At 45.1% G+C, this 14,496-nt stretch overlaps 1 protein-coding gene across 4 annotated transcripts in view; it reads right to left on the bottom strand.

The window, feature by feature from the left end:
- The window catches only part of Tex2 (testis expressed 2), a 114,768-nt gene that overhangs the window by 70,711 nt on the left and 29,561 nt on the right, over positions 1-14,496 (bottom strand). The window contains exon 1 of one of the 4 annotated variants that reach the window (XM_085695948.2): positions 8,013-8,033. The exons of the other annotated variants lie outside the window; for them this stretch is intronic. The gene's annotated coding sequence lies outside the window, so the exon portion shown is untranslated. Of the gene's footprint in view, positions 1-8,012; positions 8,034-14,496 lie in introns of those variants that run through there. 4 annotated transcript variants of the gene reach the window in all.

The following is a 14,496-nucleotide window of genomic DNA, read 5'->3' as shown; positions in this document are numbered from 1 at the left end:
TGTGACCTGCAGGCTCTCCTATGGGGCTGACTTAGAAAGAATACACTCCATCAACCAGACACAGCAATCCACATCCAGCAATGGGCAACAGCTTGGAAATTCAGCTTCCAGGACAATTCTTCTTTGGTTTGTTTTTGTTTGTTTTTGTTTGTAGACAGGGTCTTGCTATTGTAGCCTTGGCTAGCATGGAACTTACAATGTAGACCACACTGGCCTTGAATTCATGGAAATACGTCTACATCTGCCTCCTGAGCAGTAGGATTCAAAGCAGGCCTAGCTCTTCCCTGCTCTCTTTATGTGAATAGGTCTGTCGGGTTATAAAGAAAGCAAGACAAAGAAGCAACAGAAACAATGAGAGGGGCTAGGGATTTAGCTCAGTGCTAGAGTGCTTGTTTAGCAAGTGCAAGGCCCTGGTTTTGATCTTCAGCTCTGAATGAGAGAGAGAGAGAGAGAGAGAGAGAGAGAGAGAGAGAGAGAGAGAGAGAGAAACAGCTCAGTTTTATTCAATCTCTACCTAGTTTTATAAGAATAATTCTTTCTAGATTTCTTTTAATTATATACATGTGTATGGTTATGTGCACACATGGTATGTGTATGCTCATGTGGGTGCCCAAGAAAGCCAGAGGCCTCAGAACCCCTGAAGTTACAGACACTTGTGAGTTATCTGATGATGTGGACGCTAAGAACTGCGCCGGGGTCCTCTGCAAGAGCAGTCTGTGCTCTAGACCACTGAGCCATCTCTCCTGCCCCTCAGGGGTAATTTTAAAGGAAAACTGTAGTGGTGATCTTAAAAGAAAGTTTGGTCCTGGCCAATTCTCAGTAAGTTGTTTTGATAACACCAACACAAACAAGGTTATGCTGTTCTGAGGTCGTTTCATAGCAAACAGTGGCTGCCCAGTGAAGGAGACTATGGGCACAAGTTGAGGACAAAGCATGCAATTTTGAGGCTGAATAGTGTAAGTTGGTCTCCTAGGAAGCAGGGCAGAGGTGAAGAGGTCTGGCTGAAGCAGAAGACCAGACTAGGCAAAGTCCAAGGTTAAAACATCAGTGGAATCTGCAACCTCCGCAACTAGGCCAGACCTTAGGAATAAGGCAGGCACCTGCTCCATTCTGTACAGAGGCTACTAAGAGACAACTTCCAGACAATCAGGGGCCCATGACTTGCCAATTGAAAAAGATTTCTGATAATCTCTGATCATCCTGTTCCCAAGTTCCTATCAGTCAAGGCCTGAGTTAGGCCCCACATAGAACTAGATGCCAGACCACCAGATGGAGCAGACCAGTCTGACCAAGCCTCAGACCTTTAGAGGCTCATTGTAAACAGTGTCCAATCCACACAGACTGAACCTGGCTCCAATTCTTAGTCTAACTAATGCAAGCCAGTGGAGGCTGGGACACACTGACACTCTCCAAACCTCTGGCCCGGTTTGTTGTGATGAGTAAATGAACTTGGGCTTCCGCTCAGGGACAAGTAGAATCAAAGCACCAGTTTGCCAGGATCAGCCTATGTTTCACTAGAGCCCATGTCTAGGGTTCCCACTATGAGACTATGCAAGCAAAGGTGGCTTCTAAGGAGCCAAATCATTGGTAAATCCATGGTTTGGGTTCCAGACATTTAATCAGGTCTCTTCCAAGTCACCTCCTCTTGTCCTTCTTATAGTGGCTCTAGGGCTAACAGAGCTGGCTTCCTACAGCCAGTCAGTCTTTCAGGATAGCAAGGTTAAAAGGAAAGTGCACCCAACTAACACTGAGAATATAGTGTGGTCGCCCGAGCATCCATCAATCATGAGAGGGTTATGTGTGGCCTTACCAACACTTGGGTCTGGACACCCTTCGCACAGCAGCAAACAGCTCTTTTGTCTTGCTTTGTTCTGGCCACAGTAGCTATCCTCTGTGCTCCATCACGATGTTTCCCCATGAGCCAAGAGCTCAGTTCTGAACCAGCAACATGTGACCAGTTGTACTGAGAAATGAAAGGCTTCCTTATCCACCCCACAATCTAGCATCATAAAAAATGCCAAGCCTCATGCCCTCTACTGCTAAAACTCAATTATATCCAGGCTGGGGGAAAAAAAAAAAACCAGAAAATCTTCAGCCTTGGGAGCTAAAATGCCAATTTGGATTGCTTTCTGCTCATCTCCTTCCAAAGCCACCAGCAGAATTTAAAATGTTGGAGTCTTGCACTGACCTCTGCATGTAGTATGAAGTGGGTCTTTAGATTTGAAAACTAACCTTGTCACCAGGTTCCCTTAGGGGCAATATCCTGCCAGTGATGTGTTTAACCAAGTCTGCTGTGATCACAGTGTACTGGAGACTGGGTCCGGCAGACCCTAAGGGCTCCAAAGGCAAGGTAGAGGGATGGGCAGCTCCTGGTGTTTATGAGGACTGTGGCATTCTCAACCCAGAACGCTGCTGGCAACAATGAATACAATATATATATATATATATATATATATATATATATATATATATATATATATATATATATATATACACATACATACACACACACACACACACACACACACACACACACATTTAGATCCTGTGAAAAGCTGCCATTTCTGCAACTGACCAGGAAAAAAACTTAGGAAAAAGAAACCCTAGAAATGGGCCCTCGAGGAGCTGGAGAGATCCTAGGTCAAGAGAAGTGATTGTTCTTCCAGAGGATTGGGTTCAATTCCCAGCACCCACATGACAGCTCACAACTGTGTGTAATTCCAGTTCCAGGGGGCTCAACACCCATGGCAAAATACCAATGTATGTTAAATAAAAATAAATTTTATAAAAGGAGGGCCCTAGAGAATACTCCCCCTTGCCCTCCAAGGCATGGGCTACACTGGCAAACTGGCACTTCCTTCTCTTCTCTTTTTACATTTTATTTATCTGTGTGTGTGCACACATATGCCACTGTGCACACATGGAGGTCAGAGACAGCTTGTCCTCTCTCCTTCTATCACATTTGTCCTGGGGCAGGAACCCAGGTTGTCTGTCAGGCCCAGCAGTTGTAAAGTAAGATGTGTGCTACCATTTGAAGCCTTCAAGCTGGTGGTGATTGGCTGCAGGGAGGTATGCAAGGCTGCTGAAATTAGGAGTTCATTGTTCTTCCTTAAGAAATGAAGACACATTATTAAGGAGGGAACTCAGTGCTGGGGCAGACTCCAAAGGCTCCCACACGGAGGATCTGAAAACACGTTAGCCTTCTCCATTACTCAGGTGTTTTAGCACTCCATTTGGCATCATCAGAAGATCTACTCAAGAAAATGAAATACAAGGAACGCACAGGTCAAAAGGAAAAGTCCAGGGAAGAGAGAGAAACAAGCAGAGAAAACATCCAGGTCACTTTGCAGAACCAAAGTTTTCTTCTCAAGGGCAAGCAGATGGCTCAGAAAGCAAAGGCATTTGCCACCAAGCCTGATGACCTGAGTTCAATCCCAGGAATCCACAGAGTGAGAAGGGAGAACCAATCCCCAAAGCCTTCCTCTGGTCTCCATATATGCATCACTACATGAGTACTGAGAAACCTCACAGAGCCAGGCGAGGTGGCTGTGCCCGTAACCCTAGCACAGAGGAGGCTGAAGCAGGAGGAGCATGGGCACCAGGCCAATAGGGGCAGCATAGCGAAACAGAGACTCAGCAAGCAAACCAGTAACGCACAGCTACGCTGGTTCTCTAGCACTTAATCGCTGTGGCTGCCTTCTAAGATAAGGGATGCAGATGTGTTTAGGCTCCCAAACATTTAAGGGAAAACAAAAAGGTTGCTTCAGCCAAATGTTCTCTGTGAGCCTGGGCTTGGCAGCCACATTCCTGGAAAGCAGGATGTTGTCTGCTCTGCTGATGGCCTTTCCCAGGTCCTGGCCATGCTTCTCCATTAGAGTGACTATCCCTGAAAAGAAGTTCATCTCTCTTAGTAAGACAGAGAAAGCTGAGCTGGATGTAGTGGCCCATGCTTTTAAACCCAGCACTCAGGAGGCAGAGACAGGAAGATTACTAAGCTCGAGGCCAGTCTGGTCTACAAAGTGAGTTCCAGGTATACATAGACAGACCCTGTCTCCAGAAAGGAAAAGGAAAAGAAAAAGAAAAAGAAAAAGAAAAAGAAAGAGAAAAAGAAAAAGAAAGAGAAAGAGAAAAAAGGAAGCTTCAAATATGGATTTGTGGCTCCAGAATTTAAAAAGCCTTCTTTATCCACGCCACCTACAGATAAGAACAAGTCAATGGCTTTGATCGAACCCGAACAATGCAATCACCAAAGGCTCTTCAAGCAGCCAGCTGCCTTCCCTACCGCAAGCTCCACAAGCTGTCCAGTGGACAGAGAGTGAGATATCAGACATCAATGAAACTTAGCTTGTTTCTAGACACCCCAAAAGGTCTAGCCTCATTAATTAAGCCATGAAAAACCAATCTGTTTTCAGCAAATCAGACTGGACAATGAAGAGCTATTTCAAGACTCAGTGCAACGTTTATTAACATATAATAACCTCTGTGTAACTGGGTTTTGTTTTTGCATCTTTATAATCTAATAGTAACATCCCTTCCTACCTTCAGCTCTATTTTAATCAATCCTGGCTTCCAGCAACCAAAGCTATACAGAACACACTCCTGGGTGCTGCCTTACCAGGATCATCTGCCTGGTCCTCTCTCACTAGGACAGACAGACATGGTGGCTCACAACTATCTGTAATGGGGTCTGGTGCCCTCTTCTGGCCTGCAGGCAGACACACAGACAGAATATTGTATACATAATAAATAAATAAATAAATAAATAAATAAATAAATAAATAAGAAAATCTAAGTGGTTAAAAGGAAATAAAATTTTAGACACAAGGCCATTATTAGTTCACCTCTTAGGAAAGATGCATGTGAACAAGGCATGAGAAACTTCCTTCCCTTCTGAAGACCTTCTTAAAGTCTGTAGTTTCAAATTTAGAAAAACATACTCAATATTTCCCAGTCCATGAGCAAGCATATGGGTCAGTCCCACCAAAGTTTCTCAAGTCAATCTTGAGGAAATGCTTACCAAGAGAGGTAGACAGGAGTGTGAGTGTGTGTGTGTGTGTGTGTGTGTGTGTGTGTGTGTGTGTGTGGCATCTCTCATTAAAGGGGAGGTTCCCCCTTTTGGCTAGGTTGGCTGGTCTCAGGATCCACCTGATTCTGGGGCTGAGGCATGCACAGTCATCCTGGACTGTTTTACATGGGTTCTGGGGGTTTGAACTCGGGTCCTCATGCTTACACAACACTGCTCTTACTCACTGAGCCACCACCTTACCCAAGAGCAGTTAATATCTTAGGAGGGCTTGCTCTGTACCAGGGACCATGCAAATTCTTCCTTTGTTTTGTTTTTGTGTGTGATGCTGAGCACTGAACCCAGAGCCTTTAGTATGTGAGGCAGGCACCCTTCCAAAAGGTATAACCAGCCTTTTGAAAACCCATCTATATAGGGTGGGACGGGGAAAAACAATCTCAATTCTCCCATAATCGCCTTATATTTCAATGTCCCCCACCTAGTTTTCTGTCTGAGAACTGGCCACTCAGTTTTCTGTCTTAAGGTACCCAAGACTCTCACTGTTGCTCCGTAGCTTGTTTTTACAGCTTCCCGAGAAAGCCTTCCTTGACCCACCCGCCTAAAGCATCGGTCTTAAAGAGCATACAGAGCACTGACAGTAATTTAACATACATTTTCAGTTTTCTACGCAAAAATCAAAGTTTTAAATTTGTGGACTTCCTGACAGCTCAGTAGTGAAGAGCACATGAAGAGGACCCAGACTCAGCAGTCAGCACCCACACTGCAAGCTCATAGCTTCCCGTGGTTCCAGCGGATGGAAGCCCTTTTCTAGTCTCCTCGGGCATCTGCACATGTGGCAAACACTCACACAAATACACAACATGCATCTATCTTTTAAAAAACTCCTTTAGATTTTTTAAAATGTTACATAAACTGCTATAGACGATTACATCTCTGTTAAGTTCTAGCTACTGCAGTGGATTTGGTGTTAGTTAACAGGAAGTCTAGTTACATATCTGAATTCCATTAGTATCTACTAGTCATTCACCCTCTCCAATAAAAGTTCAGATTAATTCTTCCAAAATTGAGAAAACTTTTTGAGAGCTCAAAGGGGAAGCAATATTAGCCTCTTTTTTTTTTCCAGTGAGAAACACTTTTTTATACAGACATCAGCACATTTAACTTTGATATAGGGCAGTAAATTCTGCTAAGTATAATCTTACACCAGGATTCTATTTATAGTAGGAATCTCAGATCCAAGGAAGACAGTTTTTTTGCTCGTTCTTGCTTTTTTTAAAACTAGGTCTGAAGAAGGCATGATGGCATGTGTATGCTTCCTTCCTATTCAAGGCCAGACTGGTTAGTGAGCGAGCCGTGTCTGCAATCAGTAAGTAAAAGCCAGGTTTGAGCTTCAGCGTGTATGTATAAGGAAGGGAGTAGAAGAAAATGGTGGCAAGCTGCTGAGAGACAGCATGGTGGAAGGTTTCCCTACAGCCACTTTGGGGGAGGTTCTTCATGGACTTAACAAGCTGACTGGCGCAGTGGAGAGCACGTTCCACGTGGCAGATGAAGCATGAGGCAAGGGGCAGAGGCAAGAAACCCAAGACCATGTTAAGGGTCTGTAGAGTCAGAAGCTGCTGTGCTCCGGACAGAGCCACAATCCAACCCTATCACATAGCCACCCTATGGTTTCCTCTGAGGATCACTTGCCTATAAAACCAAAGTGGGAACATTCCTCAGCCAACACCTCCCTCCTGCTGTAGTTGTCCTAAGAAGGACTTGAGCTAAGGGCAGCCTAGATATGAACTGATGGGGCCAGGATGCTGGTCAGTTAGCATCAGTCACTGACAGACATACCAAACACAGCCATGAGGCAGGTGCTTCAAGGAGGGCCAAGACCCTGAATGGGCAGTGCTGGCCTCTTCACTCATTTACTTTCCTGAGCTGTAAGATGAGGGACTCTTGTCCATTGTCTTCAGGGAACTTTCCAGAAGGCTCTAAATTCTACTAGAATAGAACAAACGTAGGAGTTCCACTTTTCCACTTTGCACCAGACACACTCTTGGCAAATATCAAAAGTGAGGCAAAGTAAACCAGGGTGCAGTTCAGATGACCAATGCACAGAAGACAATCCAGTCAACAGTTTCCAAACAGTCTGAGCTGGCTTAACTCACACCAGCAAATACTGGGAAACCTTCCAGACTTATCTTGACCCAACTATAGAAACATTTCTTATATCTGGTCCCAGGCAGAGAGGTGCCAAGGTGGCAGTGGAGGACAGGCATTTGGCCTGGCCAGGCATCCCACAACATTCCTCCTCTGGTGCTCAACTGGACACAGACATGGCCACAGCCGCCCTTGCTCTGGCTGTGAGAGAGACAGAGCGCACTGGGCCCCAAGCTCAGTGTCTGTCACCTTATTCTACAAACACCTCTTCAAGACAAACTCCAGCTCTACCCTCCTGTGGGTGGAACTTCACATTCCTCACCCTCAGAACTCTGTTGAGCCCTTCATGAGGCCCCCGGTCTTCCAGAGACAAAACTCAGTGAGAAATGAATCTCCTTCTCTCTATGGCCCTTTGGGGCGGGGGGGTGGGGAGACCAACAAGATGACACTCAGCAGGTTAAAATGCTTGTCCTCAACCCTGGCAACCTGAGTTCCACGCACTAGACCTACATCTATCTCTCTCTCTCTCTCTCTCTCTCTCTCTCTCTCCCAGCCCCCATACACACACACACACACACACACACACACAAATCAATCAATGAACATTTTAAAAAGTTTAAAAACAGAAGAGTTGGGCTCTTTTTCAAGAGTGACTTACAGACCAGCCACTTGTGCCATTAACGCAAACATCTACTCCTGCTCCCAGGCCCTAAGTCACTCGGTGAGAGCACTCGGCAGAAGGCTAAGGAGAGGTGGTTGCTGACAGTTGCGGCAGACTCTAGCAGGGAATCTGGTCCTGGAAAACAGCCACACCCTTGATGTTTTCAGGAATTCCCCAGCTCACCTTACTGATTACCCAGTTAGACTCCCTGCTGTGATTCTGGACTGTCCCTCTCCTGAGGCCTCCAATTCTTCCTCTCCACGTGATCAGACGCCCTTGATCCTAACTGGTCAGGTAGGCGGTGCTATCGGGTCAAGGTCACACACCCACTACTTCCGTCTCTCTAGGAAACTCTTCCATCCACTCCTCTCTGCTCCTCACCCACATAGACCATGCCCAGTTTCCTAATTCTAAAATCAACAGATCTGTCAACTCTCTAATTCTGCCCATCCATTCCAACACCACAAACTTATTTACTCTTGTCCATCAGGGGATTACCCATAATGCTCCCTTCCTTAATTCATATGATATCAGAGAAAGAAAAATCTAGCCAAAGGCCCTGTGAGTTAAGCCCAGATACTGCTCCCTCTCCACCTGGTTAATAGACTGCTGGAGTAGGAACTCCACTTTCAGGCCAACCCAAGGATGCAAACAATTCAGCTCTGATTCCTTCTTTTTTTTTTTTTTTTTGGTTTTGTTTTTTTTTCGAGACAGTGTTTCTCTGTGGCTTTGGAGCTCATCCTGGAACTAGCTCTAGTAGACCAGGCTGGCCTTGAACTCACAGAGATCCGCCTGCCTCTGCCTCCCAAGTGCTGGGATTAAAGGTGTGCGCTACCAGTCAGCTGTGATTCTTGTGCAACCTTTTTTTTCCATTCAACAGAATCAAGATTTTGGAAAACTAGGGAGGAGCCAGCCCTCTGCAGGAGCCCATACCATACAGTAACATGATCATAAGATGCATACTGGAAGCTGCTAAAGATCTAAAATGAAAGACACGACAATGAGCTCTGAGCACCACGGTAGAAGACACTACTTCAGGTCTGAGCACGACCTGAGCACGACCTGGGCACACAAAATGCTTCAAATCAGCACAGATAGCACCCGGGGGCTGCTCCTCAGTAGAGGCTGGGGGGAAGGTCAAGGGAAGAAGCAAGCTATCTATAAGTCAACATCAGCCCTGAGACTCTCTTGACTCTCTGACAGACGGCCATACTGGTGATTGTGTAAAGTCATTATTTGTCCCATTCACGCTGAAGTACTTTAGAGGCTATAGATAAAAGCCAAGTAAAGACTAGGCACAGGCTGGCTGTTTGCACCACTCTGCCCTGAGGAAAACTGACTAATCTCTCTATAGATGGGGCATCCTCTGGTCACCTGCTTGCCTTAGCATGTACTTGTTTCAGTCATCAGTTTTTGTGACTTTAAGACATGTGACCGTTGTGAGCTCTAATGTTAAATTTCTGAAATGAGGGAAGAGTTGAGTGGGCAAACCTACACAAAAATAAGTGATTAAGCTGGGTGTTGGTGGCGCTTGATGATCTTGATGCTCGTCTAGAGGACACAAGTTTGGTTCCCAGTACCCGCATTAGGCAGCTCACTACCGCCTACAACTGTGTCTCCAGGGACTATGATGCCGTTTTCTAGTCTCTGTGCACATCCACATTCATGCACACACACACTCCTGACCTCACAATAAATCTTAAAACAGAGGCGCACGCCTTTAATCCCAGCACTTAGGAGGCAGAGACAGATGGTTCTCTTTTGAGCTCATCAAGGCTCACCTGGTTTACATCCTGAGTTTCTGGACAACAAGGGCAACATAGTGAGATGCTGTCTCAAAAAACAAAGAAGTCAAACTGAAATAGAACAGTCCTAGCTTCAGATCCTAGCTCTATCATTTGTTAGCATATGACCTTGACAAGTTCCAGCCTAAAGCATTTGTGCTCCCACACAAAGTGAAGACAATATAGTGCCTGCCTCCTAGGAGCTGCTGGGAGATTTAAGAAATAACACTTTAATGGATGTGAGCCAGTGTTGCTACTGGCACCAGCAACAGGCCTGAGCACATCTTTCCTATGCAGGACAACTGGTACATGGACTCAGGATGCTATCAAGAACCAAGAAGACACCTGGTCTTCAGCCTTCCCTTATCACCAGAGCAAGATGGTAGTGGCTGGGACCATTAAGAATAATAACACAAGGACAATGTAGACACATGTTAAATATACAATGAAAAAGTAGAATCTGGGAAGATGTGTGCACACTGAACACAACTAGTTAAAAAACAGTCTCCAGGTGTGACAATACACATCTTTAACTCCAGCACTCTGGAGGCAGAGGTAGGTGGATCTGAGTCTAGCGGCCAGCCAAGTCTAGTGAGGCTACTTACTGAGACCTTGTCTAAGTAACAAGATCCCAGGAAGCCAAAAATGAACAGTGGCAATCAACCTCGCACTCTGGAAACAACCTTTATGTGTGCTTTTTGGTGCAACATTGGTTAAAACAGTAATTTTCTCTCTTTTTAAGATTTATGCAATAGTATTTTAAGATTGTGTCTCTACTGGGTGAGGTATGTGCACATGAGTGCAGCTGCCCTTGGTGTAGAGAGAGGGTGTTAGATCATCCTAGAGCAGAAGTTACAGTCAGTTGTGAGTTGCCCAACTTAGGTGCTAGGAATTAAAACTCTAGTCCTCTGCAAGAGCAGTGCATGCTCTTACCAGTTAAACCAGTTCTCCAGACCTCAAAGCAGCGCTTTTCCCCCCCTGAGACAGGGTTTCTCTGTGTAGTCCTGGCTGTCCTGGAACTTGCTTTGAAAACCAGGCTGTCAGAGATCCACCTGCCCCTGCCTCCCAAGTGCTAGGATTAAAGGAGTGTGCCACCAGTGCCTGACAAAACATCATTTCTCAAGTGAGGCTACTGGATGAGGTCTATAGTTATACTAGCCTCTTGTTACTGTTTTTTTTTTTAAGATCTCACTCTGTAGTCCAGGCTAGGCTAGAGCTCACTATGGAGCCTCAGCCTCTTAAATGCTGGACTGAACCTTCTCTGGCCCAGAACTCACTTATATAGACCAGACTGGCCTCAGACTCACAAAGATCCACCTGCCTCTACATAGTACAAATTCTAATTGTTCCTTTTCTTTTTTAAGATTTATTTATTTATTTATTATGTATATAGTGTTCCTCCTGCATGTATTCCTCCATGCCAGAAGATGGCACCAGACACCATTATAGATAGTTGTGAGTCACCATGTGGTTGCTGGGAATTGAACTCAGGACCTCTGGAAGAACTGCCTCTTAGCCTTTGAGTCCTCTCTCCAACCCCCTCTAATTGTTCTTAATAATAAAAACCCGGAGTCAGATATAGGAGTTAATACTGAAAGATCAGAAAAGCAGAGCTGCCAACCACTAGAAACTTCTTACCTCTACCAAAGGGGTGATCCTAACTCTATGGATAGAATCTGCTGTTGTCTCTTCAAAACCTCAGACTATATCTGTTTCTAAGAATCCTCAGACTGCCCTAAGCTCCTGTCTCCTCCCGGCCTTATAATCCTCTATCCACCCAGCCATATCACTCCTGTCTCCACCTCCCTAGTTCTGGAATTAAAGGCATGGGATCCCAAGTGTTGGGATCACCTTTATGTGAGCTCTGTTTCTCTTTTAGACAGATTCAATCTTGTGTAGCCCAGGGTGGCCTTGAACTCACAGAGATCACTCTGCCTCTGTCTCCAGAGTGCTGGGATTAAAGGTGTGTGTCATCACTGTCTGGCCTCTATGGCTAACTAGTGGCTTAACTCTGCACTCTGATCTTCAGGCAAGCTTTATTTGTTAGATCATAAACAAAATATCACTACACCTCTGCCTGAAGAATACAAGGATTGTGCACCAACACAGCCATCGACTGTTTTTTACTAGTTGTTTCAATATATGCACATCTTCCCAAATTCTCTTTTTCAACACTTAGGACCAGGGACAGTGGAACATGACTTACATCAACCTCTTTCTCTAACCTCTCCCTCTGTTGACCTAAAATTTTGCAAGAATCTAACAATGTTTAACAGTAATTGACTAAGTCAGTTTATTACTTTTCAATTTCAACGCAGATCCAAATTTTAATCAGCAATACAATTTATAAAGGGGTTGGTGTTATGAAATTAAGTCACTGTTACAGGTGAGGTGATTAAGCACAGTTAAATAAGCAAGAATCAATCAGTTACTTGATTTTGCCCATTGAAAGTCAACCTCATTCTAAAGGCAGTGAGCAGGCACATTCAGAGGAGGGAGACCTGCTACAGTTAAACTGGACCAGTCCTGCCTCAGAAGTTCCCACTATGGCATCCACAGTCAATAAGGACTTGGAACCAGCATGAAACCACATGTAGCTGTACTTACAAACAAAAGCAAGGAAAGCTAAGGCTATGGCTCACTGACGGAGTGCTTGCCTAGCAAGCCCTGACTCAATCTCCAGCCCTGCTAGGACTATTTGAAAGATAGAGAAGAATTAGAAATTCAAGGCCTGCCTGAGACTGTCTCCAAAAAACAAACAAACAAGAAAAATTAACAGGCAAGGATCCTGATTTGGGTAACTTTGTGCACTTATTCTGAATGAATAAATGTATAGTTTCCACTAAGCTCTTAAAATTTTAAAGTATATTTTATGTGTATGGATGTTTTGCCTGCATGTATGTATATGCACCATGTATGTGCCTGATGCCAAAGAAGATCAGAAAAGGCCATCAGATCCCCTGGAGCAGGAGTTACACATAATCATAAGCTATCATGTGGGTGCTGGGAACCAAACCCTGGTTCCCTGCGAGAGCGATGTATGTTTTAACCATCAAGCCACTTCTCCAGTCTCTCTAGTGAGCCTCTTCGAGTCTGAAAATTGATTTCCTGGCTCTCATGGGTTCCTTTGTAGATGTGAAGTTAGAGGCATGATCCCAGGTCATCTCCACATAGTAGAACACTGATCATTCCTTTTGAAAAAATTCTATTACATTTATTTATTCAAAGCTGGAAAGGTACACCTGCCATGGCACACCATTCTGCAGCCTCAGAAGAAACTTGCAGGAGTCAGTTCTCTCCTTCTGGTGGGTTCTGGGCAGTGAAAGCACAATGGCAAGCACCCTCACATGATGAGCCATCTTGTAAACTCTCTGTCCATTACTTTTTTGCCATTCCATTTTATGTGTATGGTGGGTGTTTTGCTGTATGTATGCCAGTGCACCATGGGTGGTGCCCGTGGAGGCATCACATAAGAGAGCATGGGATCTCTTGGAACTGGAGTTACATGTGGATGCTGGCAATTGAACCTGGATCTCTGGAAAAGCATCTAGTGTTCTTAGCGCTGAGCCAGCTCTCTATCCCTATTACTTTATTAATCATAGTTTTCAAAGGAAAACTTGGCAAATGATTTACCAAAAAATCCCAGAAAACATTTCTAACACATGGATGGCCTAGCCATCCTTTTCATGATTATCATGATTAATTAGTAGGCACTAACACATGATGTAAAAACAGTTTCCAGTAATCACAAATCTATGGACCAGGAACTCAGCAAGAGGTACAGTACCAGTTGCTCTTGGGCACCAATAACTGGTTAACCCAGTCCACAGCTACCACTTCAAAAGCAATCACTCTGTGTCAGACTCTTCTTTTGCGGGCCACATCTCCTCAAGGTCAGTCAATCAACTTCTTTAGATACTTCAAATGAGGAATCAGAGTGAGCTGTCACAGCCATGGCACACGGCATAAAGCTTCAGTGCCCTGCTCCTAATCTCTACTGTATTGGTCTCACATTGCCTTTTAGGTTGTGGCCTGAGCCAGCCCCACAAACTCTGGGTGCAGAGTGGGCCTCTACATGGTTTCACCTGTCCACTCCTGAAGATCTATCCCAGTGCTGTCTCAAAGGCTGGACATGAGGCAGAAGGCAAGAGTGAGGGACAGTGAAGAAAAAGCAGGTGAATTGAAAAGGAAACTTGGATGTGTACAGGGAGAAGAAAAAAGCTGGTTCTTAGCAGATCAGAGGAAATTAAGCACAAGAAGCATTTCATAACCAGAAATATGAGTACACAGCATGGAACCAAACGGACTGATCTAATTCTGGAAGTGCTGGAAGCCTTATGCCTGCACTGGGCTCCATGGATGTTTCAAAGAAATGGGCGCTGTGAAACTGTGATCTCGAGGTCTCTCTGGTCACAGTTCCGAGTGCTAACAGTAATAGCCCGCCTTCCCAGACAACTGGTGCTGACTGTGTTGTTGGGTTACTCCTGGCTTCTGGGAGTCCTTGGAGAGAGCTGTCCGCCAAAGCACAACGCCAAACAGACTCAGAGCTTCCTGCACATCCACATTCAATCAGGACCATTAAACAGCACTCAGAGAACTCAACACACCAAATCATCCTCCACAGTACGGCTGACAGCCAAGGCTAACAGGAAAGAGCATGTACTCAGAAGCAGCCTGGCTGGATTTACACTGAGGACTCCAGTGGTAGAAGCTGTCCCCTCAAACTGTGGAAAGAATGGACAGAGTTCCATAGAGTGTTACAGTTAATCCCCCCCCTCTCTCTCTCTCTCTCTGTGTGTGTGTGTGTGTGTGTGTGTGTGTGTGTGTGTATAGGGTATTACTGTATAGTCCTGGCTAACCTGGAACTCACTATAGGCTGGCCT

Source organism: Myodes glareolus, chromosome 9 (genome assembly GCF_982192425.1).
Source record: "Myodes glareolus chromosome 9, mMyoGla1.1, whole genome shotgun sequence".
Taxonomy (NCBI): domain Eukaryota; kingdom Metazoa; phylum Chordata; class Mammalia; order Rodentia; family Cricetidae; genus Myodes; species Myodes glareolus.
Note: the sequence above shows the minus strand (reverse complement) of the source record. Positions and strands in the feature narration are given on the sequence as shown.